Source organism: Onychomys torridus, chromosome 12 (genome assembly GCF_903995425.1).
Source record: "Onychomys torridus chromosome 12, mOncTor1.1, whole genome shotgun sequence".
NCBI lineage: Eukaryota > Metazoa > Chordata > Mammalia > Rodentia > Cricetidae > Onychomys > Onychomys torridus.
Window position 1 is genome coordinate 24,736,624 of NC_050454.1, and position 24,454 is coordinate 24,761,077.

Here is a 24,454-nt window from a genome sequence, read left to right on the forward strand (position 1 = left end):
AAAGGAGGTCATATGTAGGTAGTCTGAAAATTATTCAAAACTCTTGGACAACACTATTCTTAGCCTTGGCCATTTGGGGGTCGTGACACTGACAAACTGTATAGGGGGGCCTTGTCCAAAGATTAAGTGTGTGGGGGGAGATGTTATATCCCACTCCTGGAAAAATTCTGCTTCCCTGTGTTAAGCTGAAGAGGTAAAGTTAGAGCCGACTTCACCAAATTGGAATCAGAAGTACATAAGTTTCCAAAGAAATGAAAATGAATGTCATATGATTACAAGGTTTGAAAAAATAATAAACTCCGTGTGGGTGGAGGAACAAAAAATACAAGACAACCCCCCCCCCCTGCCAACTCTCTAACTAGAACTGTGGATTCTGTTTGATGTTGTTTGAACTGGAGCCAGAAGAGGAGTGGAGAAAACAGTGACTCTTTTCTTGGAAACTTATTTTTTTTAAGGGATTTATGGAACTCAGATGATGATTCTTCTTCTCTCTTTTCAGGAAGCTTGTCTGATGCAGTCCTCCCCCACGTCCAGTTGGCTCCTGCAGATGAGATCATTGTTTTCCTAACATGTCTTGGGATGGGAAAGCGTTCTGTGAATTGTCTCCAGGAGAGATGGTGTCCGTTTGATGGAGGATCACTCTCACGCCAGTTCTCCTCCCCCACGCGGCTCCATCCTTCATCATTTCCCTCTGTCCCTGAGGCTGACAGCAGTGCTCTGTGACCAGCATGCGGAGCAGCTGAGCTGGCTCCACACCTCCACCCACTCAGGACCCCAGTGAGCCCAGAGATGAGCCGGTGCAGCATGACCACCTACCCCTGCCTGCCTCTGACTGTTGCAGAAGGAGGAAGAACCCAGAAACAGCACTGAGGAGAAGGGTCAGTTCTGAGACCAGGTATGACATTCATGAATTTTTGAAATTAAAGTGGATGTTCACACACAAATTTCAAAACGACAGCCACAAATTTCAGAGAGCATCCAATTTGTACATTTTCACAATTAAAAAATCATATCATAATTAAATTGGATGGTCACTCTTGCAGCTTTCTTGTTTCCCATTAACTCTAGTCCAGCTGTGTCTTAGTTAAGGTTTCTATTGCTGTGAAGAAACACCATGACCATGGCAACTCTTATAAAGGAAAACATTTCATTGAGGTGGTGGCTTACAGTTCAGAGGTTTAGTCCATTACTGTCATGATGGGGAGCATGGCAGGATGCAGGCAGACATGTTACTGAAGAAGGAGCTGAGGATTCTATACCTTGATCCAAAGGCAACAAGAAGTGAATGGAGATATTGTGCGTAGCTTGAGCACATATGAGACCTCAAAGCCCACCTCCACGGTGACATACTTCCTCCAACAAAGCCATTCTTCTTAATAGTGCCACTCCTTTGGGGCCATTTTTTTAAACCACCACAAGCTGCAACCTGTGACAGTGAGACTGCATTGTTTGAGTTTTGATGTTTACAAATATATGTATGTCTGTAAGTAGAAACTTGTCTTTTATACAAAATTGGGAGGGGTGAAGGATACCAATTGGATCTAGGAGAAGTTAGAGGAAGAATGGAGAATGAGTATGATCCAAATACATTGTATGCATGTATGAAATTCTTAAAGTGTTAATAAAAATATTATATTTTTTTAAGAAAATGAAAATAAATTGTTTTAAAACTCAGAGGTGAATTCCCTTCAAGTTAACAACTGCGTTGAGAACACCAGGGTCTTGGAACATTTCTGTGTATGTTCCTTCCATTCAGATTTCACCTTTTGCCCATGTCCACCCATGCCTGACTCTACTCTCTGCTTCTCTGCTGCTGCCCCTGCAGGAGGCTTGGCTGCTATTCACATGTTCTATGATATTTAGGATTGAAGAGTTAACACCACACACTGGTGGTAAACTTCTGGAGATCATTATCATGGGTGCTTCTTAGCTGTGTGGCTCTGTGTAAATGGGTGTTTCCTGTTCTGACCACCCGGTCCCAAATAATTGACTTAGAGGCTAAATGTGAATTGTAAATGCTCAGCCAGTAGCTCAGGCTTATTACTCACTAGCTCTTACACTTAAATTAACCCATATTTCTATTTATGCTTTGCCATGTGGCTCATGGTTTGTTACCTCATTTTCTACACATCCTTCTTGCTCGGTGGCTGGCTGAAGTATCTCCTGACTCTGCCCTTCTCCTTCCCAGCATTCTTAGTGTGGTCACCCTGCTTATACTTCCAGCCTGGCTATTGGCCAATCAGCATTTTATTAAACCAATTCAACTGACAAATCTTTACAGTACAGTACAGCAGCTCTGGTTAAGTTTCTAGTCTCCAAAATAAGGGATAATTAATACTCAAAAGAATATTGCAAGAAATGAAATAAATTAAGGTGCATAACTTGCCTGGCTGTGCTGCCTACAGCTAAGTATTGTTATTTTCCAATTCTAGGGTTTACAGTATTCTTCTGGGGCCTCTTCAGGGTTGTTCCTTATCATTTGGATGTGGCTTGAATGTGTCTCTCAAAGGTGTTTTGAAAGTTTGTTCCCCAATGGGGTAGTTTTGATAGATGATGTTAAGCCTCTAAAGATGGGACCTGTGGGATGTAATTAGGTAATTGAGGTTTCTGCTTTTCAAAGGACTTGAGGCAACTTCCATGGGAACCTGGTTATTTCTTACAAAAATGAAAAGATTAAACATGACCTTTGACTTCCTTGGCTTCTTCTCTTAACATATAAACTCTACATCTCATCAACGCCCCTAGACAGTATCATCTACTGCCAGACATTCACCTGAGCAGAGGCAATACCCTTGAGCCTCCAGAACTAGCAGTCAAGCTAACCTCTTATCTTTTTAAGATATCCAGTTTCATTACAACAAAAAACTTGCTAATACATTTTTTCTCTGATAATTTAATCCTTCCCTGTCCTTTTAATATCAGATAAATATCCTCTTTCCTGTAAAACCCGTGTACCATGTATACCATGTACTTAAAGTGTAGTATGTTCTAGTTTATTGTATTATTTCTTTCCCTTGCTTGCCTTTTATGTGCTTCCATCAGACTGACATGGAAAGGACAATGTGTTCTTATACACTTTATAAAGAATAGGGGCTCATGGAGACTGAAGTGTAATCATGGAGCCTGCCTGGGTCTGCACTGTGTCCTCTGCATATATGCTATGATTTAGCTTGAGGTTTTTGGGTCTCCTAACAGTGGGGATAGGGGTGTCTTTGACTCTTCTGCCTTCTCTTGGGACCTTTGTCTTCCTACTGGGTTACCTCACCCAACCTTAATATGAGAGTTTGTGCCTAGTCTTAGTGCATCTTGTTGTTCTATACTCAGTTGATATCACTGGGAGGCCTACTTTTTTCTGAAGGGAAGTGGAAGAGCAGTGGATCTGGGGGAGAGGGAGGTGGAGGAGTGGCCGGGAGGAGAGTGGGGAGGAGAAATAGTGGTTGGGATGTAATATATGAGGGATGCTGAAGTAGGCATGTATTATATAAGAGAAGAATAAATAAAAAGACAAGAGAAAAAGATAAAAATAAAATAAAAATCTACTAATCCAAATTTGAAAAAGTAAATAAATAAAAAGAAAAGGGAAAAGAAAAAAAAGAATACATGAGTTATGCAGTGCTTTGGCAGCAATAATAATCAAGTATGGCTTTGTTATTTGGAATAATAAAGACAGAGGAAAGAATTTGAATAGAACATGGGAAAATTAGGAAAAGTCTTTAGAAGTAGAGAAGGTGGCTTAGCAAGTAAAGATGTTTGTCAGTAAGTGTGATGACCTAGAACCCACATGGTAGAAGGATACAGCCAACTCCTGCAAGTTGTCCTCTGACCTCCACACACACACAGTGGTACATGCTTCATACACACACACACACACACACACACACACACACACACACACACACAGTGGTACATGCTTCACACACACACACACACACACACACACACACACACACACACACACACACACACAAGATAAGTGAATGCTTTAAAAACCCCTTTCAGGTTCTGTTCATTCCTTTTCTAACATTGGATTCCAGACAATCTACAAAAGTAGGAAGGAAGAATTTCTGCCCTCTAAGTTAGTGAGACCACATGAATTATGTCGATATTCTGTGGAATGCTGCTACAAACTATATGGGAATTTTCATTTATCCTCATTGTCTGATAAGGAAAGAAACTGACATCTTTCAGGTGTACATTTTGTACTTCTTTCAGAATGAGAATGACCCTTTATAGGGTCCTGTATTTGAATGTTTGCTTCCCAAGTGATGGATTGTTTAGGAAAGATTAGGAGATGTGGCCTTGTTGGAGGAAGTGTGTCACTGGGGGCAGGCTTTAAGGTTGCAAAAGCCCACAACAAACTGGGAGTTGTGGTACACGTCTTTAATCCCAGCATTTAGGAGGCAGAAGCAGGTGGATCTTTGTGGATTTCAAGCTAGTCTGATCTACACAGAAAGTTCCAAGACAGCCAAGGCTACATAGAGAGATCTTGTCTCAAAACAAGCAAACAAAGAAACAAAACAAATAAAAAATACTCAAGTGCTATTATTTTCATGCCCAGTAGTTTTCTTTCTTTCTTTCTTTCTTTCTTTCTTTCTTTCTTTCTTTCTTTCTTTCTTCCTTCCTTCCTTTCTCTCTCTCTCCCTCTCTCTCTCTCTCTCTCTCTCTCTCTCTCTCTCTCTCTCTCCCCCTCCCTCCCTCCTTCCCTCCCTCTCTCTCTCTCTCTCTCCATCTTGCAGATTGGATATAAGCTCTCAGCTACCGCTCCAGAGCCATGCCTGCCTGTTGACGTGCTTCCCGACATAATGATCGAGGTCTAAACCTCTGAAACTGTAAGCAAGCCCCCAATGAAATGCTTTCTTCTGGAAGTTGCCTCATGGTTTCTCTTCACAGCAATGGAACAGTAACTAAGATAGTCTGCTATCTCTCTGCGGAAATATCTGCATGGCTCTGGTGCAAGAGCTCTCAGTGAGAGGCTCTCCCTATTCTCCACAGCTAGCTGTCCCGGAACAACCAAAATGGGAAGTCTAGCTATTGATAAGGGCTCTGTGGGGAGAAGTAATAGCGCTTGAGTATTTTTTATTCATTTTGTTTTGTTTTGTTTGGATGTGTGTGTGTGTGTGTGTGTGTGTGTGTGTGTGTGTGTGTATGTGTGTGTGTGTTTGTTTTTGAGACAGGGTTTCTCTGTTTAGTTTCAGTGCCTGTCCTGGATCTTGCTCTATGGAATAGGCTGGCCTTGAACTCACAGAGATCCACCTGGCTCTGCCTTTCGAGTGCTGGGTTTAAAGGTGTGCGCCACCACCACCTGGTGAATATTTTTAAATAAAGAATGAGGGAGGGAGTGATTGAACGTGCAGATTCAAGAGATTCAAATTTGATTCTAGGTCCCCAAATCTGAGAGATGTGAAAGGAATCTTATTAACGGGCCTCATTTGAGCTGTAGGAAAAAAAAATGTCCTTGAGTTATAGAGATTTTCTTCTCATGGCTCTAAGCCATTTCCGATCCTCTCATCCATTCTTTAAGTCCTCTAAGACAAAATTTGATTTTGTTGGTACTGGAGGTACTACTACACCTGATGTCAAGTTGTGTTACAGAGCCACCGTGATGAAAGCCACATGATATAGGCACAAAAGTAGAGACATAGGTCGGTGGAGTAGAAAGAAGACTCTATCAGTGGAGTGGAATAGAATATTCAAGTACAAGTCTACATAACCATGAGCACCTAGGTTTTTGTTTGTTTTTACTTCTTTTATTTGTTTTTTAACCAAGATGCCAAGAAAACACACAGGAGGAAAAAAAATCCAGCATCTTAAAAAAATAGTGCTAGGAAAACTGGATATTTACATGAAAAAAAAAAAAAGAAAAGAAACTAGATCACTATCTCTTACTCTGCACAAAAACAAATCAACTCTAAATGGATCAAAGAATTTAGCAAAAAACCTAAACTCTGAGACGGCTAGGTGAAAAGAGATGATGCATGCTACCAGATCCAGAATAGTAAGTAAGAACTACAGTCAGTCACTCGGGAAATAATTCCAGCGATTGGCAAATGGGACCTCATGAAATCAAACAGCTTTTCTAAAGCAAAGGAAGTTCTCTATTGGGTGATTTGGCAGCCTACAAAAATGGGGGTAAGGTCTTTGCCAGTTATACAACTGATAGAAGATTTATAACTAGATTATGCAAAAACTAAAAGAAACAAAAACAAAAAGACCCAAAACCAAAATCTAAACATTAAGAGGACAAACAACCCAATTAAAAATAGTCAATGAATCTGAGCAAGGAGTTCTCAAAACAAGAAATACAAATGGCTAATCATTTTAAAGACCAATTATCATGGAAAGGTAAATTAAAACAAGTTGGAAATTGCATCTCACCTCAATCAGAATGGCAATCATCAAGAAAACAAATAACAACAAATGCCATCAAGACACCAGGTAGGAGGAACTCTTATTTACTGTCCTTAGGACCATAAACTGCGCTGCCACTATGGAACTCAGTATGGAGGTTTCTCAAAAAGCTAAAACCACATATACACAAGAGAAAAGAAAGAAAAAGGAGTCAAGTTGAGGCCTGCTACCTCTCAAAAGAAGTACTTTCAAACTTGGCTTCCTAAGTACAAGTTTCGAAGTCAGAGAAATATATATGTATATATTACCCATGTTCTGCTTATTTACGCATGTGTGTTATGTGCATACATATGTGCATGGAACATGTGTACCATAGTATGAGTGTGAAATTCAGAGAGAAATTTGTAGGAGTTTGTCCTCTCTTTTTATTGTGTAGATCCCAAGGATCCAGTTTGACATTGAGCATCTTTACCCACTGAACCATCTTGCCTCTATTGTTAATCATAAAAAGCAAACCCAGCTAACTAAGATAACAAGTAGACACTAAATGTTTAATTCTTACTTTTGAATGGTTTGTTAACCAAACACCAAATTTGAAGTCTAGTGACTCAGCAACCAACCACAATGTGAAAGCACTACAAAAGAACAGGTAGAAATATACAATGTTCCAGTTGCTGGAGGAGAAGGGAAGTTCCCCAAGTTTCACTTAAGGAAAGTATTTTAGTAACTCAAAGATAAGTTAAATTTTTTATTTGAACTTTAACAGATAACATGTAAAATTTGCTTAGGATAAAAGTTAGGTCCTTGCTTTGTCTTTTCTTCTTTTTTATTTTTTAATCTTTATTTATTTAGTTTTTTGGAGACTGCATCTCACATTATGACTTTGGCTGGCTTAAAACTCATGACAGTCTTCCTGCCTTGGCCTGTGTGCCTAGTTCTTTTTAAAAATTAAGTTTTCTTCATTTTTGTTTTATGTGTATGAGTGCTTTGCCTACAAGCAAATAATTTAAATGTATTGTGAATATACCTGCAAGGTGCCCGTGGAGGCACTGGATCCCCTGGAACTGGAGTTGCGAGCTGCCATGTGGGTGCTGAGAATCAAACCTGGGTCCTCTGCAAGAGTAGACAGTGCTCTTAACTTCCAGGCTATCGCTCAGCTCCTGCCTAGCTCACTTTTATTCAACAGAGGTGAGTAAGACTATCGACCCCTCATGTTCCTTCCCTTAAATAAAGTCTTGGTTTGATGGAATTGCTTCACATTTTCTTCCTGTCCTTTAAAACTAAGGAACAGGAAAAGTGTAATGACGGGTTGACGGGTATTCTAGGTGACAGAGCACAAAATAAATTGAGATGGAAACTTAACTATTATCTACTCTTAGATGAAAATCATTTCTTATAGAGAAAAACAATGAACATTAGTAGAAAGATGATGCCCCCTCCTTTAAGAGTACACTGCTTCTCCCACTGCACAATAATGCTCTCGAATATGATTTTGGTAACTATAAACTACCACTTTTCATTTGCTTGGTTGTCTCAAGTGAACAGGGAGAAATATTTAGATTGATTTAAGAGAGCTCTCGGGCAGTTTTTTTGTTCTTGTTGTGTTTTTACTTTTTGTAGAATTGTAGCAACTAGAGTTATACACAACAAAAGCAAAAGGGGAATCTGGTGGTGCAATGAGAAAATACATGGCATCTCTGATCCTGAGAGCTGGGTTTCCATGAGAGAGAGAGAGAGAGAGAGAGAGAGAGAGAGAGAGAGAGAGAGAAGCACCATGTGCCTTGGAAACATTTCTTTAGTTGTGAAATAAAGATGGTATAATGGGTGAGATTCCACTAGTGCATTGAGCTACTGCCTGCTTCATAGCCCTAATTCACTCACTCATAAACACTGGAAATACAATAGTAAAAAATGAACATGGCTCCTTCCTCCATAGACATGACCAGTACAGCAGATGAGGTATGCAATAATAATGAGGCAATTGATTTCATCTAAAGAGCTATTTCCCCTTTTTGTCACCTTGTCACAAAAAGAATACCCTTTTTATGGGACTTAAGTAAAGAGTATAGGTCTGCTTTGTATATCTACCTCTCTCTGCAAATATTTGTGACCGTGTTGTGTTTATAAATGGGCTTACCAAATGCATACTATTTAGATGGGTTTTAGAGAAAGTAGAAAGAGGAACTAGACAGGCCCTGCTTACCCGTGATGAGGGAAGACGGGAAAGGGGACACCATAAGTTGTTGTTCTGGGTAAAAATACCAGCGAGTGCTTTGGGAAAGCTGTGAGAAAGGAACTGGAAATTTGGAGGAGGCCAAGAGTGGCTCAGTATGAAGTGCTCAGGGAGGACTTTCATGTAGCAGACACCTTTGAACTGGGTCTGGACAATCAGGGTGCATTTGGAATTGGAATCAGTGGCAAAGAACAGCGATGGTGATATTAAATTAGTGCACTACTTGCTCATGCATAAACTGTCAACACAGATATCGGAGAACAAATAGCAAAGAGAATCCATGAGTGGTTGCACTTGAGTTAGCCTACACGAAGGAGGCATTGAGAACGACAGTAGCTGGCTATCAGAGTTCGAGGACAAACTACAGAGGCTCTTGAACGCTGGGCTAATGACTGTGAGCTGTTTTCAACAGCTGTGAGCTTCAGTGGTGATTGAGGGTGACAACACCACTAGTCAAACTGTAGGTCAGGAAGAGGACTCTACAACTGGGTGTTGGAGGGGCTGCTGTATATAACCCCCACTACCACCCTGAGCAAGAGTTTCCACATAGTGAACTCTTAGTGTTATACCTTGCCCTGCTCTGTCTCCCCCACCATCCTGTCTCCCCCACCCTCTTGCCCCCATGCAAGCCAGGGTCAAAAACTGCCACAGTTGTGGTGTTCTTGGGAACTTGGGGGAGTTTTGAATTTAGGGGTACTGAGACATGCAGAAGACAAACTCCCTCTTCCAAAGAATATGAAACTCTTCAACTGGATCCAAATTTTATTTTCCTTGGTGAAAATAAAGCACCTCACAGCTGCAGCACGGTCCAGTTTATCTTTAGTTTCAGATCACAGAAATGGGGAAGGAAGAAAAACAGTTTCTACAAACACTAATCTGCTATGACTCAAAGCCCCAGTAGGTGCAAGCCAGACCCTCTAACTGCTTCTCACCCACTCAGGGCTAGGCCTTTACCATTTGGTAACAGCCGATCAGAGCAAATTTGTGTAATATTGGTGCTCCCGGAACTCCCAAGGGCTGGATAGAACAAGCTGATCCAGACCCTTTCCCCTTCCAGGAGCTCTGAGAAACAACAGCAACAACAAAGGCTGTGGGGAGATGAGTGGCAGCTGGTGAACCAATGGACAAGTAGCTGATGGATTGCGGGCGTCGGGGATGACTCACAGAGCTGCTGAAGAAAGCCAAGTGGCCCTGCCCAGCTGTTCTAGAGCTTCAAAAAGAAAAGAGGAAAACCAGATGTTCATTTTTAAAAAAGTGAAAAACCAACTACAAATGCAAAACATAATTTTACTACACAAATGCATACCAGAGAGTACTTGCAGAATCAGAGCACATTTTTACCAGCCCCCACAGCGTGTTTGAATGACAAATATAGAGAAAAGGGGTACATGTTTCTCATTTCCCTTATTCTTCCATGCTGCACTCCAGGGAGTATGAGACATGGTCTTGGTATGTCCCACAAGGCACCTCTTAGTGTTGGGGCATCATTTGTTTGGAGACAGGAGCAGACATAGGAATGGTCTACCTACTCCCAAGGCAAGGAGAACTAATTAAGTAAGAGCAAGAGAAGTAGCTAAAGACTTTGTCCTATTACTTCATGGTAGAATCATCACATAAAAACAAGCAAACAAATAAACAGAATAAAGAAAAACTAACCTGGCATGAATTTACCAACATAGAGGAAAATCCTAGGAAGCCATCCAGATAAACTTTAGAAATATTCCAGGCACAGGGTTTTAAGTTGTCTTCATCCAAATAATCAACCAGCTCCTTGGTCTGGGCCTTCAGGTATGAACGCAGTAAGCGGAGACAGCCAGAGGTTGAACCCTTTCTCCACTGATGAACAAGTAAGTGAGAAGAATGTACCTCAGGGCTTTTCTTCAAATCTTTGCTCTGCTGCCTCATCATAAAGGCAGGTAGTCAAGATCTGAGATCATAAATTCTATAAAGGATAAGGAAGGTGCTAGAAAGGTCCAGATGGGGCTGTTTGGCATCTAGGGATTACCTTTAGGCTCTGTGCTACACCCTGGCTCTGTCTTACCTAAACTGCCTCCAAAGTTCTCAACTCAACTATTAATGAATATAACCCACTCAGTCTAAAACTTCTTGACCTCCGGGTTCTTTCCTGAGAAATCACTCTATGATTGGAGAAAGAGTAGATGGAGGTTAAGTGAATCCAGGGCACCTTTTTCAATCCACTCTTAAGATGGTCAGATGAGATTTGCCTTAAGACAACCCTAGGTGAGAACTCTGTGGATTTCAAGAGTGGACCTGGACTCAGAAGCCTTCAGGCTCATGTGCTAGATGCCAAAATGTTGGAAGAAGGTCAAGAGCCAGAGTCGGATTTATGAAGCAGACATCACTCTCAAGCTGGAACAGTAGCTCAGGAGCAAACACCAGAGTCATGGTACATCAAATCTCCTAAAACTCTGACCCATATTCATCCAAAAATTACAGCCAATGACCAGCTTCTTGGAATCCTGGCCAATAAGCAGATAATACCCTGGTCCGCCTTGCATCTTGATGTCATCCTATATTCCTGTTCCCTTTAATAAAAGGACTCCTCCCCCTTCATGCTCTTTCTCTTCCCCATCTCGCCACGCCATGAGGTAGCCCATACCTCCCTCTTCCCTTCTCTCTCTTTCTCTCCCTGTCTCTCTATTTCCCTCTTCCCCTCTCTTCCCCCTACCAAATAAAACTCTCCACTAGCACTGTCTGCATGACATCTTTGTCTCTTACCCGCCATGGGCACCTTGGCTCCACCAGCCAAGGCCTCTCTCTTGCCGTATCTCTCTCTCTCTCTCTCTCTCTCTCTCTCTCTTTCTCTCTCTCTCTCTCTCTCTCTCTCTCTCTCTCTCTCTCTCTCTCACACACACACACACACACACACACACACACATATATAGGCAAAACATTCATACACATAAAATAAATCTTGATTTTTTTAAAAAAATATTTATATTCTTTCTCTGTGGTTTTAAACAGTTTTTATTTTCTATGTCATTCAATATCTGTTGTGATGCATTGTTTATAGAGTCCTTCCTTCAGGATTAATTTCTTTTGAGTAATAAAACTTTCTGTATTTTCCAAAGAAGCAGATTGTTTCCTCAAAACGATCTGAAAAGAAATATGTAAAATGGCAGGCATTATAGTGTTGGAACATGGTCCAAGAAAGGAGTCATGGGAGGAGACTTCTGAGTACTTGTGAGAAAACTCTAATAAACCAAGACTTAAGTCTTGTGACCTCAGTTTCTTCAAAAACACAGAATTGTCTTGGGAATGTGTTTCTGTGTCCCTCCCAGGTGTAACAGATAGGAGTGAGTTTACTTCAATCTGAAGTAAAACTGGCTATTGATATTTGTTTATATGCCTCTATGGAAAAACACGTTTTTGCCACATGTGGCTTGTCTCCACTATTAGCTTACCCTTGTAATTTAACATTTTACTCATGTGACTCCTCTTAACCCTTACAGTATAAATTGTCTGATGCTCTGAAAAAAGTTGGCTATTGTATGAGACTTTAGCCCACCTCAATCATGGGCCCCACTCTGCCAGGTCCTCTAGAGTGGTAAACATTGTTGTTAGGTCACAAACCCAGGACAAATGGCTGAGGTGCCTTTTTAACATACCAAATCAGATGCTGGCACAAGGTTAGTTCTCCCAGCATCCTTCAGTCCTACCTGTTACAGGGTCTACCTGGCTGAATACCCTGTCCCGTTTTGTAATTTTTAAGAAATGATGACCACAACACACACATAGACACACATGCATTGCTCTCTGGGCTAGACACAAAGAAGAGCACATAATTTAAAATTAAAGCAATGCATTAATTTAGGATGTAAAAGCTGATTATATGGAAATCCAAGGCAAGTAAAGTTGGTTGTTTCATTGTTCTCTTAAAACAGTGGTTCTCAACCTGTGGGTCATGCCCCCTTTGAGGAGGTTAAATGACCCTTTCACAAAGGTTGGCTAAGACCATTAGAAAACACAGATATTTGTGCTACAATTTATAACAGTAGCAAAATTACAGTTATGAAGTAGCGATGAAAATAATTTTATGGTTAGAGTCCCCACAACATGAAGAGCTCTATTAAAGGGTCACAGCATTGGGAAGGCTGAGAACCACTGTCCTAAAGGAAGTTTAAACAAATAGTCTGAGTATACAGCAGGATATCTGGTTAATTACATAGTCTTAAGTGACCTTCAGGTGTATTATTAACTTATCTGTGAGGTGTGACAAAAGTTCTACTCTCTTAGAATGTAAAAGGTATTTTCACATAAATAGTATCACTACACCAGATCACCACGAGTAGATGCCCATGTGGTATGTGTCTCAAAATGTCATCTGTTTTGAGAAACCATCAAGTTAAAAATAAAATTGAGGCCACAGTCTTTTCTAAATAAGTTATTTTGTTTTTAAAAATAGAAATTTAAACCACAGTCTTCTTCCTGATTGAAAACATAAATTATTCATTCTTAAAAATAAAATTTTAACCAGAATCTTCTTCCTGCCCTAAACAACCAAAGCAATAAGCAAACAAGCTTTATGTATAGCAGATTAACTTAGGACCAACACAGCAATAACAAATTCTTTCCACTTTATTGCAAGTTTAGGCTCATGCAAAGTTTTTTACAATCATGTTAAAAATCCTTTATCAAGGGCATCTTTGCTACTCAGTTTCCATATCATCCTATTTAGCTCTGTGATATGCTTTCCCTTCATATGTGGGCATAGTCACTATTCTATATTTTGTATAGACTATATATTGTTGTGGAATATTCTTTTACACTGTGTGAAGATGTGTCGCTGTGATTGGTTTAATGAAGAGCTGAATGGTCAATAGCTAGACAGGAAGAGGTTAGGTGGGGCTTCTGCAGACAGAGAGGACTGGGGAAGGGGAAGAAAGGCAGAGAAAGCAGAATGAGCACTACGAAGAGATGAAGCAACAAGCGGTGGAACAGAATATAGATTAAAATTAATGAGTTAGTTTAAGTTACATGAGCTAGTGGGACAAGCCTAAGCTAAGACCAGCCTTTTATAATTAACAATAAGTCTCCGCGTCATTATTTGGGAGCTGGTGGTACAATTGCAACAATATAGAAAATATATAATTTTATATGCAGGAGACATTTATATTTTTAATACTGCTCATAATTTTACTTTATGGTTTTTAACATGTTATGCAATTGTTCACTGCAGATACTCTGCAATGGGGCTGAAGAGGTGGGTCAGAGGTTTAGAGAATGGCTTGGTCTTCCAGAGGACTTGGGTCTGATTCTCAGAACCTATTAAGTGACACATCTGTAACTCCAGTTCCACTCTTGGCCTCTGAGGGCAATAGGCATACATATGGTACCCATATCCATAAAGGGAAGTTATGCAAATCCCAGGAAGAGAAAATGAGAAACACAGGAAAGAACACATAATTGGATTCAACTTTTGAATCTCACTTGCTCAAATTGTTGGACAAAGTATCTTGGCCATTTTAGTTTTCTAAACCCTTTACAGAATGTGTGAAACATACATAATAAAATCTACCTGTAACAAAATAAATAATTTATGCAAAGTACTTAGTCCAGTTGCTTAGGACATAGACTTTTATAAAACCTGTTATACTGTATGATAAATGTATGCTAATAAAAGTTTGCATTTAGACACATAATATACTTTGGCCGTATTTACTCACTAATACTCTCTCTTATCTTTTTTTCTTATTCCCTTGTCCCATTCTCTTTACTAATGGTCTTCTTTCCTCATCTTCTTAAATTTTAATTTTCACATATGAGAGAAAACAAGTGATATTTATTTCATTGGGTATGAATTAATTTGATTATGATTATTTTCAGTCTCATACATTTTCTTGCAAATACGTGATTTTTCTTCTTTATTATAAATTAATATACATTTGCATATATTCTACATTTTTTGTCATATTTTCTGTTGATGGGCACAACTCTGATACTACAGCTCCATAGTTATGAACAGCACCTTAATAAACATGATGTTACAGAGTAGTCAGGTGGTGCAGCCTGTAACCCTAGTTACTCAGGAAGCTGAGGTAGCAGGACCACAGATTTAATACTTACCTGGACTACAAGGTAAGTTTGGGGCAATTTAACAAAATCCTGGGCAACTAAGCAAAATCCTGTGTGTTTTTTTTTAATAGTAATAATTAAATTAATAAAAAAGACTGTGTGTATGGTTCAGTGTTAAGAGTTCTTACCTAGGTAGCTGCTAAAAGTGTTGATTGGAACTAGAAACAAGTGAAGACAGAGCTGGCAGACATACTGCTAAGGTGGTCCACATGATGTGCTGCTACTCCTGGATCTTGAAGGGAAGCCTCATTTCTCTAGCCTAGGGAGCTGGCCCTGGGGCCACCTGTTTTCCCAGGACATTGAGCAGTTGGCTTCTTCTGGAGCAAATTATTTAAGAGAAGGAAAACAGGAAGTTTGCAATGTCTTGTATTATATGGCCTCACTCAGGAAATCATGCTACTCCATTTTACATCTAATTGGTTACATGATGGATAGCCGAAAGACATGGGAAAATGGCCACAGAGTAAAAAAAAAATCCTGTTGTAGGTATGCATTAAGGAGGAAAACTTTTTTTAAAAGTTTGAAAAAACTATTCAAGTATCACTATGTGTGTGTACACATACATATATGTGTGTGTTCATATATATCTTTGAGTGCATACATTTAAAATCTGAGTTGCATAGACATAAAATATATTTAAATGAGACTAACTTTGAAAGAAGTTACCAAATTCAAATACTTAGATATAATCAGAGATTCTCATACACACATTGGGTAATTGTCAATTATTGTCTTCATTTCTGATTAAAGTAGAAAACAAATTTTGGTTCATTTTGAAATATTGTTTTGGATGAGAAGCCTATGAATTTTTATGTTTTTGTTACTTCGCTTATTCATTCAGCAGGTTTTAAATGAAACTTTATTGACCTAGAGCCTAAACTTTGTGGAATTTCTTAGTGTTTATGGTAAGGGGACATGGAGCTGAGAGCTAACACAAGACAAGAGTGTCATCTGCTCTGCTTACGACCTACATGACAAATAGGCATTGTAGAACTTCATAGGAAAGTATCATGTTTTCTAACTATTTATCTTTGTGTTTGGTACTCAGCTCCTCTGCCAGTTTCCTTCCCATACTTTTGCTTTAGGCTCCTCGTGAGTGAACTGTTATGTGGCTATTTTCCAAGTGGCTGCGTTTTTTAGCATGCTTGCGGGCCTATTTTTCATACAATAAATATAACTGCTCCCAGTGAAATTTGAAGGTACAAAAAGCAGTGTAGTTCTTATTGGACACTACAGGGGAGAGGCAGGAGTTAGTGTTTAATGGGCCAGACTTTCAGGTTGTGATAATGAAAAACTCTGGAGATAAGCAGCCATGATGGGTGCACCACAAGGCCAGTGCACTGTGTGATGCTAACTATATGAGTAAACGATTAATCGGTAGATTTTACAACATATATATGTTAACTGTATTAAGAGCAAAACCAAAATAGAGCTTCTATGACAAATCTACCCAAGAGTGAAACATCTGAGTCTGGTAAACTGACAAATTCCTGATTGCTTACTCCAGTTAGATGGTTTTTTGTTTTTTTTTTTTTTTTTTTCTGTTTTTCAAACCATTCTGTACTCTAAGAAAACATCTCTAGTGGAAAAAAAAAATAGCTTTACTGCTTCTGTAAAGCTTTCTTTTTCTTTTTCCTTTCTTTGAGATAGAGGCTCACTATGTAGCCCTGGTTAACCTCAAACTTGTGATGACCTTACTTCCTGGGCTTCCCAAGCCCTTTGGATTACAGATGTGGACTACCACATCTGATGAAAACATCATATTTTTAGAGATGAATAAATTGGGAGTCAGGGATGTTGACAAAACATGTACTGCTTCCTCATAGACAACATAAATCCCAGCCAATAAATGAATGCGTTCTCTAAATAGGAATGGGATCTTTAAATTTGAGGACAGGGGCTCTCTAGTTAGGACTTTGTTTTTCAATATAATTTGTTTCTCTTCTCTTTGGTGAAGTTATTTATGTTTATTGGCACCAACTTTGAATTTTTCCAATAGTTTATGCATTCTGATGATCATATTATATTTGATCTTTATTCTGAAATTTTTTGCAATAGATTTTGCCAAAAAGCATTTTAAGTTAGAATATAATGCGGGTTTTCCAGCAAAACCCTATTAGCTGTGATTATTAGCCAGTGTGACCTTAAGAAAACAACAGAGCCTGACTTCAAAGCAGCCATTTCAAGAGACTATGTGGAGATAGTGATGTTCAAAGTATTCATTTGCTGGGCCACTTATCCTGTGGCAGAAACTCAAAGCATATTTGAAATTCCTTCCAAGCATTTTCTCCAATGCTAGTTAAGGAACTATGTAGGAAACTTATTATTAAATAATCATATATTGACCCCAAACAGAACTAAACAATTTGATCATTTTCCTCATTTGTAAGATTTGGCTTCCAGAGGTTTCAGAAAATGGCTGAAAGGCAACTCAAACTTTAAAGACCAACAACCAAATTCACAGAACCTGCCCAAAGATCCTCCTGCAAGCTAGATGTTAGTCGGCTTCCTATCACTGGGCGAACTATCCAAGATGATCACCCTATAAAAAGGAAAGATTTAGTTGGGTTCACAGTCCTAGATGTTTCAACCTGAGGCCACTTGGCCCTGTTGCTTTGGGCCTGTGGGCTGTAGAATATCATGGTTAGGAATGTGATAGAACAAAGCTGTCCCCATCATGGCCAGCAAACAAATAAAAAAACAGAGCAAAGATCTGAGGTCCCAACATATTCTTCAAGGCAAACTCCATTGACCTACCTCCTCAAACTAGGCCCCGCAGCCTAAAGTTTCTACCATTTCCCGATAGTGATATCAGCTGGGGATTGAGTCTTCAACACAGGAACGTTTGGGAAACATTAGAGATTTGAGGTGTAACATGGTGTATGTGTGTGGACAGAGATAGCCCTGGATAGTATCCACTCCTGCCCCTTTCTCCTTTTACATTTCCGAGTTGTACTTGCTTTGCTTCAGAGTGCTCATCAGTACCTGCCACTCACGGGTCTCTCTCATTAAGGAATGCATTTTCACCAGAGCACAGCCTCCGTCCACTTATTGTGTCTATATTCAAAACACTAGAATAAAGCCCAGTGCATAATTAGTCTTTGAATGCACAATGCATGGGAAAAATCAAAACTTACATTGCTTTCCTGAAGTGTTTTGTTTCAGTTTCATAATTCCTGCAGTGAAACTATTCACCTTAGGGGCTGAGGAGTTAGTTCAGTTGTAGATTACTATCTGGTCATTCAGAGGGTCAGGGTTCCATTACTAGCACCCAACATGGTTGTTCACAACTGTACGTGACTCCAGTTTGAGGATCTAACATCCTCTTCTGTCCTCTGCGGAAAACAGGTTTGAGCATGATGCACATACACACACACACACACACATACACACATACACACATACACACACACACACACACACACACACATACACACATACACACATACACACATTCACACATATGCAGTAAAAATAAATAAAACTTTCTTTAGAGGCTAGGTAACAAGGAGGGCCCAAAGAAGGATGCATGGATTTCCCTGGGAAGGGGAAATAGAAGCGATCTTCTGGGAGTAGGTGGGATGGGAACTTGAGGGATAGGGTGAGGGGTGGGATAGAGGGGGAAAGTAATGAAAGAGACAACTTGATGGGGGTCATTTCAGGGTCAGATAGAAACCTGGTGCAAGGGAAACTCCCAAGAATCTACAAGGATGATCCCAGCTTAGCCTCCTAGAAACAGCAGATAGGTGGCCTGAACTAGCCATCTCCTGTAATCAGATTGGTGACTACCCTAAATGTCATTACAGAGCCTTCATTCACTAAGTGATGGAAGCATGTGCAGAGATCCACAGCCAAGCACTGAGCCGAGCTCTGGTAATCCTGTTGAAGAGAGGGAGGAGGGATTATATGAGCAAGGAGGTTCAAGATCATGACAGGGAAACCCACAGAGACAGCTGACCTGAGCTCGTAGGAGCTCATGGACTCTAGACCGACAGCTAGGGAGCCTGCACGGGACTGACCTAGGCCCTTCACATATGTGTGACAGTTGTATAGCTTGTTCTACTTGTGAGACTCCTAGCAATGGAGGCAGGGCCTGTCCCTGAAGCATTGGCAGGCTTTTGGGAACCTATTCCTCATACTGGGTTGCTTTGCCCAGCCTTAATACAAAGCAAAGAGCTTAGTACAACCTCAACTTGATGTGCCATGCTTTGTTGACATCCATGGGAGGCCTGCCCCTTTCTGAACAGACACAGAGGAGGAGTGGATGGGGTGGGGGACAGTGGATGGAGGTGAGGGGAGGTAATGGGAGGAGAAGAGGGAAGAGAAACTACAGTAGAAGTGTAAAAAATGAATAAATCTAATTAATAAAAAGAAATAAACTGTACAAAGCAATAAATAAATCAAACTTTCTTTAAAAGAAAATATCCACTTTAATTTTGATGATTGGCAATACTGTGTCTTCTGTATTTGTCACTGTTGTTTAACATATATGGAGATAAAGGGACCCTATGTTTCAACAGTAGTCCAAATGTTTTTCTTCTCTTCAGTTTTTCTTTAAACTGACCAATCATAGTTTGTCTTCTGGGGTTTGCCGTCTTCCTGCAACTGTATTTGATTGGCAGAAACTTACAACGTTAGTACCGGGGCTCTATGGCAGAGCGATAAGAATGATACAAATCAATGGAAGGGTATTTCATGTCCCCGGAAGTTAAATATCTGCTATGGAAGGACAGGGGAATGCAGAAGCTTCAACTCAGTGGCAGAGTACAAGCTCAGCATGCTTGAAGTTCTGTGTTCAGTCTCCAGTGGAGGGAGAGAGAGAGAGAGAGACAGAGACAGACACAGACAGAGAGAGAGTGAGAGACAGAGAGAGAGAGACAGAGAGACAGAGAACTAGGTAAGTGGGGAGCCTTGGAAGGCCTCTCAGAGAAGGAAGAGTCCAGGGAGGAGCTTCTGGGAAATGCTGAAGGAAGTTGATCCAAGGCCTAGACACAGATGCTCAGCTGGAGGTGGACACATGTAATAGAAATCCGAGAGAAAGCCCAAGAGGTGATGTGTCTAAACTGTGGGCCTCTGAGAACATGAAATGGTCCTGCCTTTCCCCTGCCGTGGTTGGTGCTCTATGCTTCTCCTCATCGTGAAAGTTGCGCATGATAGAGGTCTGTCTTCATGTCCACCTGTACTCATTCCTCAAGTGATGCTTTTCTAGTTTTGTGATTGAAATAGCATCCTAGCTTTGTGATATCAGCCCCAGTCCTTCTTGAAATACAGACTCCTGCCTCCAGCTGTTTACTTAACCAAGGTTTCGGCTGGAAATTCAGATATGATATTTGCTTTTCTCTGTTCCCTCAAGTGCTCTTGTCAGCCCTGTTTTCAAAATATACGCCACAGTAAGATGATTTTCTGTAATGACCTGCTGTGAGCACCCTAGTTTGAGTGATCACGTCTTTCACTTGTGCCAGTACAGCACCCTCCTAATGGTCTCCCTGTTAGAATTCTGCCCTCACTCCAGCTACATGACTGCACATGCACAGTCTTGCATCTTATGTCATCAGTGGGTGCTGGCGACTACTTATGTGGTGTGCTCATACAATCTGCACCTTAAAAAGCCGGATGCAGACTCCGCTCTTTCTCTGTTCTCTCTGCTCTGATCCCCCCCCCCATCTTTTTCTCTTTCCAAGCCTGGCTCTCCTATCTCCCCTCTCCACTTTCCCTCCTAATAAAGCTCTGAAAACTAACACTGGGTTCTGTTGTGACCGTGACTGTGACCTTTCCACGAGGTAACCAGCACCATTTATCAGACCTTTCACTCCCAAGACGTGGGGTTTCTTTGACCTCCATACTCATCACTCATTCATAAACACTTCTATAAGTCCCATAGTAGCACTGTCATGCCTTTGTTGAAAGATCCTTCACCACCGTTCTTCTAGGACACACCTGTGAAATACCCCCTGTCTTAGCGGCTGTGCAATGCTACTTCTCCACCTAGAATGTTCTTTTCCTTCCCGCTGCAGGAGTGACTTCTTCCTACTGTCTCTAGGTCCATTACCCTTGTCCTCATCTCGAATGACCTCCCTCCCTTTACTACCTTTTGCTCCCTTTCCTCTCCATGTCTCTCTTTCAAGCACATATATAGGTATACTGCAGCCACCTCTCATCTTTGGGGAATATGTTTGAGACCCTCAGTGTATGCCGTTAGCCAAAGACAATAGTGGACCCTGAATGTTCCTTTTTTTTTCATACACACACACACACACACACACACACACACACACACACACACACAGGTTTAATGCCTTTTCCATACCAATTGAGCATTTGTGCATAATGCCCAGACCTTTTATAGTTTGACATGGGACAACAATACCAGCATGAAGTTTTTTTCCTTATGATTTCAAAAGGAATCATTCTTACTGTAGTCTTGTCCATTTCCACATACATGATTTTTGGTCTTTATTGTCCCAGTTTGCTTCTCTTTTACTTATATAGAACATTGACCAAAAGCAACAGGAGGAAGAAAGACTTTGTTTGTCTTAAAAGTCTATCATTGAGAGACGCCATGACAGGAACCTAAAAGCAGGAACTGAAGCAGAGGTCATGGAGAAACACTGCTGACTGACTTTCTACTCCTAGGTTACTCAGCTTGCTCTTTATACAACCCAGGACCTCCCACTCAGGGGTGGCACTGCCTGTAGTGGGATAGGCCCTTCCCACATCAACCATCAGTCAAGCAAATGTCCTGATTAATAGACTTGCCTACAAGCTAATCAGATGTAAGCATTTTCTCAATTGAGATTCCCTTTTCCCTGATGGCTTTACATTGTGTCACATTGACAAAACAAATCAGCACGTTTATCAAGTCAGAAACCTTCATCTTCGTATTAAAGGAAGCATTTTGTGACCCCTCTTTGATAGCGGGTATCACCACCCGTGCCCTCTGAGTATATTGAGTAAAATGTGAATTAGATGAATGTAAGTACTGTGGGACTGAGAGCACCAAACTGATCGCCGCCATGGCTCCAGGGAGGATAGTGTTTAGCATGGGAGATACACTGGATAAAGAGTCGATTCTTCCCCATGAAGAAAGAGCAGGAGAATGTAAAACTTAATCCAGTTACTCAGAATAGAATGGGATTTAAACTTTATATGTATCTTTGCTTTCAAACTTTGCTTGCCCACAGGTAACCAAGACACAAGAAATCAAAACCTCATGTAAGAGAGGACTGCCATACTTACTTTCATTCTTATGAGCCATTTGTCTCCCATGAATGTGTAAAAGCTCACATCTGTACTTCCAACGATGACAACAATGCCTGGCACTGTGAAAATACATGTAGAAGAAAGAAATTGTTATTTTGTTGGTTCCACTTTCTGGTGAGATGATAATCGGAGGTCTTTCGAACAAAATGTCCAAGATGTGATCAGTCCAGTGCAGTAACCAAAAAATGATGGGGTCATTCCTGCCTAGAAGAGCAGGTGACAGAGGCCGATCTAAGCTGAAGACTGGAGGAATGATAACAGGACAAGCAGGCAGTCCAACACAGCCTGCCAGGTATCTGGAACTCTCACATACTCTATGGCCAACAGAACACAGCAAGCAAGATGGACCAGATGCAATGTGGATGTCCCTTGAGGTCCCTGTGGAAAACCTGTTCCAGGAAACAAAGAAGCAACGCCTGTCACAGAAGTGGACACTGCAGTTGGCTGCAGCCATCATTGGCACTGAAATTATGAGGAGGAAGTTGGCAATGATGCTATGGAGACGGTGGTGTTTGCCTATCTTCTCTGACAGGCTGTAAGCTTCTAGGGGAGGATGCTGTCTGGTTGATTATTAATCTTGGTGCAAAATCTGCTCAATAGGAAAAAGAAAAAGAAAGAGAAAACAAACAAAAAAACCAACCAAACCCAAAACCCAAAACCAAACCAAACAAAGAACTGAGAAAGAAACTGGATCTTTTCCATCTTGAATATACCTGTGGGGATGGAAAAAGAAACAACCAGAATGTTCCCCTTCAAATGTGGTTGACAGAGTATTTTGTTTGCACTAAATAGCTAGTGATAAAGGTTTTGCAACCTTATCCCCATGACCCTGGTATGGATCCCCCCAAGAAGCAGATTCATACTCAGGCTCATTCCTTTCACACAGGACAGTAAAGATTTGAACTTTAGATCACCAGTTATGGGGATTTAAAGAGTTATTAGGGGCTGGAGAGATGGCTCAGTGCTTAAGAGCACTTGCTATTCTTGCAGAACACCCAGATTTTAGGTCCCAAGATCAACACAGCAGCTCACAACTGTCTATAACTCTAATTCCTGGAAATCCAACCCCCCCCCCCTTTCTGGACTCTGAAGTCACTTGGCACACATATGCATATACATACATGCAGACAAACACGCATACCCTTCAAACAAAAATAAATAAACCCAAACAAATAAATATGAGGAGCCAATCTCTTTAATTTATACTAGGGTAAGATCCTTCAGTGTTTTCTAATTGTAAGATCAATATATTCCTAATTAAACAACCTTCCAAAGTGCCTTTAAACATCCCCTAACAAACTCTTAAGTACTTATGTCAACTTTAAGAAAAAGAAAACCAGTAACAGTTCTTGAGAATTTTGGCCATTATCTCATCAGGTAACTTTAAATGTATCCCCCCTCCAACCCCTCCTATGTGCCTGCCTGCCTTGATTTGTCTTCTTAAAATCATGACCTCTTTTTCTTTAATTTTTACTACATACATAAGCATATATTTCACACACACACACACACACACACACACACACACACACACACACACACAAATATGCCTAACTATAAATATAACCTTTTCAATCTCTTTGGTTTTAATGTATGTATGTACATGTATGTACATGAGGTCAGGGCTGACCACTTGCTCCTGGATAACCAACTAGGGGTCTCATCCTTGGGGAAGGCCGCTTCAACTGCTCCCAGCATCCCTTGGTTGCCTATAGTTCTTTGTCTAGTGATGGGGCACTGTGAGATTTCCCACCTTTCATATCAGCATGTCTATTGATAATGTACTTCTTCAGGTCTTCTTTAGGTAGCCATTTATTTTTTGAAAAAGCATTTTCAAGTTTAAATTAGGTATGTGGCATTCGGTTGGTAGTTTGAGATCAGTTTCAAATATTTATTTGCTGTGGGGTTATCTTTTTCTCAGAACCTTTCTGGGTTTCCTCAGCACCCTGAGTTAATGGCATGATGGGGTTTCCCCTTGACCTTTTATCTATTTTTTTTTTTATTTCCACTTTAGTTCCTCTCATACTGTGAATAACAAGAAAGAGTTCATTTGCATGCTGAAGAACATAAATGTGGCCAAAGAAGAACATTTGATTAAGGTCTGAGGGTGGAAAGAAAAACCACAGCAACATCCACTGTGTGAACATTCAGTGTCTACCTCAGGGGACAATGAGATGGCTCTGCTAGCCTTCCTGCTGGAGAGAATGGAGTCCTGGGGCAGGCAGCTGGCTCCCCTGTCCTGTGATGCTGAAATACCAGCTTGGTTTTCTTTCCCTCTTCTCCCTGTTCCATGACATTGAAATGTTGGGCTGTTTCCTGCCCGCCCCCCACCCCGGCCCCTTGTTTCCTGTTTCCTTCTAAGCAGGTGATTTTCTAGGCAATAGGAGGGTGTTTTGAATTCAGTTCGGTGGCATCTACTGAATGTTACTTTATGCAAGCGTGATGGGCAGCTGCTCAGTCTGCAGGTGATGGGCAGCCTGGGTTCTTTAGTGTGCTTGGGACAGCACATTTCTATGA

At 40.7% G+C, this 24,454-nt stretch overlaps 1 protein-coding gene across 1 annotated transcript in view; it reads left to right on the forward strand.

The window, feature by feature from the left end:
- Positions 1 to 629: 629 nt before the first annotated feature.
- Positions 630 to 24,454, forward strand: part of Ccdc80 (coiled-coil domain containing 80) — a 63,248-nt gene continuing 39,423 nt past the window's right edge. Inside the window, exon 1 of the mRNA XM_036203756.1 lies at positions 630 to 895. The gene's annotated coding sequence lies outside the window, so the exon portion shown is untranslated. The remainder of the gene's footprint in view (positions 896 to 24,454) is intronic.